This window comes from Maylandia zebra, linkage group LG5, assembly GCF_041146795.1.
Source record: "Maylandia zebra isolate NMK-2024a linkage group LG5, Mzebra_GT3a, whole genome shotgun sequence".
Lineage (NCBI taxonomy): Eukaryota > Metazoa > Chordata > Actinopteri > Cichliformes > Cichlidae > Maylandia > Maylandia zebra.
In genome coordinates, this window is record NC_135171.1 from 16,491,620 (window position 1) to 16,496,306 (window position 4,687).

At 35.4% G+C, this 4,687-nt stretch overlaps 1 long non-coding RNA gene across 2 annotated transcripts; it reads left to right on the top strand.

The window, feature by feature from the left end:
- Positions 1–333: 333 nt before the first annotated feature.
- On the top strand, positions 334–3,528 carry LOC143418742 (uncharacterized). 2 transcript variants are annotated; one of them, XR_013098755.1, is made up of 5 exons: positions 334–470; positions 618–948; positions 1,063–1,328; positions 2,407–2,493; positions 2,614–3,528. It is a non-coding gene; the product is annotated as an uncharacterized LOC143418742 (long non-coding RNA). The 2 variants fall into 2 exon arrangements; XR_013098756.1 differs by lacking the exon at positions 618–948 and having other exon boundaries at positions 339–470.
- The last annotated feature ends 1,159 nt before the right edge of the window (positions 3,529–4,687 follow it).

Consider the following 4,687-nt stretch of genomic DNA (forward strand, 5'->3'; position numbering starts at 1 on the left):
CTTTGCAGACAGAAACCTTAGTAAAAGGGGTGAACGTTTGCATAAGATGTCTACAGTGGAACGCCCAGTTCATAAGTTGGTTCTACTGTTAGAAAGTTGTGAAAAGCAAGATGCACTAAGCAGTTAAAATGCAATGAAAATTTGTTGTTGCATATACAAAGGTATTATCATTGTTAAGTTACCTGTTTAGAAATTATTTGTGTTTTATTTTGTTTGTAACAGCAAATAATTTGGTGGGAGTGTAACGGCGGATATGTAAAGCTAGCGCATATTCACGTAATATAACATTTGTGCTTTTATTTTGGTAACTTCCTGTGTGACCGAAAGTGAATGGTTTAATGGTAAACAACTTGATGTACAAAAAGACGGAAGAAAACGGAAAACTAATGCTAACGGAGAAAAGGGAGAGAAGAATATGGTTAAATTGTACAAAGACGAATGGTTCTAGCTACAGTCGACAGGGGAACAAGGTTTGTAATGTATATGATTTAATTTGAGCAATCTGAAATGCATAATATGTATTATATAGTTTAATAGAAAACGGTTAGACCAGCGCAATGAGCAGTTTAGATGGTGTTACATGAATAATATGGTAATTGTTTTATTTGTTTGTCTAGCTCTTACGTTGGTTCGTTGTCTGATACACGGCAAGGAATAATAAAGGTCATTCAACAACCATCAGTTCTGGCCTTCTCAGTTCGACTGGATGCTACAACCTGAATATCAAAATTCTTGCAATAAACATTTTTACCTTTGTCCTTTACAAAATCACAACTGTAGACTGAAATCTGCTGACAACATTGATTGACAAACAAAATGAACTGCTTGCTGTTGCAGATCAATTTATAGCAAATTTGACCAGCCTGGTTCAAGACCTTAACAAATTGGTTCTCTGTTGAGTTTGTGACCATTTTAAACTGCATAAAGAATGAAGTCTTTAAAAGGCGGGTGGGTATTTATGCAAATGGATTATAAATTAAGTAAAAAGATAAATGTGATTAATCAACTATGTACAGAAACATATTTCAAAACTAAAATTAAATCTGAATTTAATCTTTCCAGAGGCTGACTCATCAACATAAAACCACAATGAAAACACTTCCTCAAATCAAGAGCAGCTTTTTCTTTAGAAAATAACGTCAAGGCAACTCGTCACATTTGAGAAACAACAGATGCCAGGGCACAGAAACTGAGGCACGACTAACCCATCTCACTGTAAGTTAACCTCATGGCGGAAGAATTAGAGCTTTCTGAGTATTCCACCATACATGACCTTGGGGGGAAAAAGGTCAAAACTGGAACAAGCAGCATCAACTCTGCTCAATCAGGTAAGAATATGAGAAAAATGCAAACTAAAAGAGAAACAGTCACGATTTTGAAGTAATCAGAAAGCTGTCTCACTATTGTGAATGTACTATGTACAGGGAGTGCAGAATTATTAGGCAAGTTGTATTTTTGAGGAATAATTTTATTATTGAACAACAACCATGTTCTCAATGAACCCAAAAAACTCATTAATATCAAAGCTGAATGTTTTTGGAAGTAGTTTTTAGTTTGTTTTTAGTTTGAGCTATTTTAGGGGGATATCTGTGTGTGCAGGTGACTATTACTGTGCATAATTATTAGGAAACTTAACAAAAAACAAATATATACCCATTTCAATTACTTATTTTTACCAGTGAAACCAATATAACATCTACACATTCACAAATATACATTTCTGACATTCAAAAACAAAACAAAAACAAATCCGCGACCAATATAGCCACCTTTCTTTGCAAGGACACTCAAAAGCCTGCCATCCATGGATTCTGTCAGTGTTTTGATCTGTTCACCATCAACATTGCGTGCAGCAGCAACCACAGCCTCCCAGACACTGTTCAGAGAGGTGTACTGTTTTCCCTCCTTGTAAATCTCACATTTGATGATGGACCACAGGTTCTCAATGGGGTTCAGATCAGGTGAACAAGGAGGCCATGTCATTAGTTTTTCTTCTTTTATACCCTTTCTTGCCAGCCACGCTGTGGAGTACTTGGACGCGTGTGATGGAGCATTGTCCTGCATGAAAATCATGTTTTTCTTGAAGGATGCAGACTTCTTCCTGTACCACTGCTTGAAGAAGGTGTCTTCCAGAAACTGGCAGTAGGACTGGGAGTTGAGCTTGACTCCATCCTCAACCCGAAAAGGCCCCTAATAATTATGCACACCTGATACAGGGTGTTGATGTCATTAGACCACACCCCTTCTCATTACAGAGATGCACATCACCTAATATGCTTAATTGGTAGTAGGCTTTCGGGCCTATACAGCTTGGAGTAAGACAACATGCATGAAGAGGATGATGTGGACAAAATACTCATTTGCCTAATAATTCTGCACTCCCTGTATTTATCTGTATGTTTACAGAAAGAAGACTCCTGAGGATGGGGATTGTAACTTTAGGAGTATTATGTATCTTACAAGCCATCCTCAATATCTCCCTGCACCTTGCTGGTAAGTTGTGAACACAAATATATATTTATAATGGAAAATAAATGTATCATAAGTACTGTAACATGTTTTCTGATGGAAAGTTAAAAACAAATATGACCCCAAAATTATGTTTATTTCCAGTTTATTCAAAAGAGGATATCAATCAGTTTCCTTGCAACACCTCTGTGATAGAAGACATGTGCCAGACCGAGCAATTTCAGTCGAATTCAACCCACTTATGTTCCTGCTGCAACAACCTGCTGCAAAGCCTACTGAGAGAAAGAGACCTCTTGCAAGACAAAATCAGTCAGTTTAGCAGAGGTTTTGAAGATATGGAGATCTCTGGATCTGGTTCCTTTTTCTAAGAGGAAAATACATAAAAATTCTGCTAATTTTGACATGTTACCTGATATGATAAAACGTATTGAATGACTGTGTATGTGAAAGATGACACTTTTAGTGACAACAGGTGCTATCTATCTATCTATATACAAATACATATGCTTTATATACATACAAGAAATATATCTATTTATTTATACTATGTATTAAAAGGAATTCATAAAAAGTCGTACAAAATTTGTTTTTGTTTCATTTATGAGAAATATTGGGCCATGTCTTTACCACAACCCGAAGAGACAGAAAAAAAAGCTAGCTAAGATATTTTCTGGTGTTTTCGGTTGACTCACATCCTCTTATTTCAGTGGCTTTAATCCAACATGTTGTATGCGTAGGTTTTAGAAATGTTCTACTGTCAATGGTACAATGTATATTTATGGGCTTCCTATATTTCCTTTCATTGCATGTGAGAGTCTAATCCATAATAGTTTCTAAGTTTCTATAAGCCATGCTCTTCCTGCTAGCTCCTGCATAAACAATTGAAAGAGAATTTGTTACTGTGCTTTAATTGCTTAATTTGAATTATAAAATGAGGGTTTGTGCTTCTGTTCATATATTAAAGGCAACCTGAACACTTGGGAAATAGCATGAGTGGAGTGGAGAGAAACTTTAATTTTAAAAAAGCACGTCCTTTGTTGTTGTCCAAGCCAAATACATGCATATAAATGAGGAGGGAAATAAAAATCATGACTTTTTAAATTATTATTTTTTTATTTTTAGGTAAACTGGCCACTCTGTAGACAATAGTCGGAATAAGAATGAGAATACTTTCTTTTATGATGCAATTTTAAACCCAATTTGCAAAAATATATAACTAAACAAATTACATTTACAGTTTCTCAATTTAAACATCTGAATATATTTTACTGTTTTATTGTGAATAACATATGAGGTTATGCAAACATTCTGTTTTTGTTTACATTTTACTGAGCTTTTCAAATTCGGGTTGGCAAGCCTCTTTCGTCAACAAACTTTCTCGAGATCATCAAGTCTTTCTTTGATGATAACTTTGTCAAAGTTAAACTGACAGGAATGAGAGCTGCCGAGCATTCACCAATCATTTCTCATTAACACTGCTGGCTTTGTTTTAATTAGCTGTTCTGAATGACACCAGTCTTCCTGTGACGCTGTATTCCAGGCTTACATTATCCTCCCTTCCAGCTGCTACTTGTCAGTCATCCCAAAGTTGTCTCTTGTCTCTGTCTCAAAATAGAACCACATGTATAAAGCGTTGCATGTGGTAGCAAGCAACACATGTTTTATTTTCTTTTTTTCCCAGCATTTTTTTTCACCTTTGAATGCACTTCATTGACAACAAACACTGAAAATTATTACTTAAGGAAGCAATACTTTGTCCCTGTGTTATTTAAATGATGACAGTTCAGTTATATTTAAATTTCAGGGTAACAAACAAAATTAGCTGGGAATCGCAAAATGTTGTTTCCAACTTAAATCGATATCTAAAAGTGAATGTGAGAATACCTAAAAGACTTTTTAAATGTAGCTCATCAATTAAAACAAACAAACAAGTAACTTCATGTGGGAATTGCAAAATATTAATTACCAGTTAGTTCATGTTGTATAGGCCCCATTTTCTGTGTGCCTGAAATTAAAATGATTTATTCATTTTAAGAGTTCCTTTTGTGCTTGAATGGTTTCTGTCAGCTTCTTAGATTTGAAGTGTGGGCAAAATGAGACACTGTGTGGTGTGAGGTTTGATAGCTGTACCACCTGCTCACACAGCAGTTGTTTTTGGTCCAGTAAACACCTGACTCACCTTCACTTATGTGACTGCAAGAAAAATATTTCCTAAAGT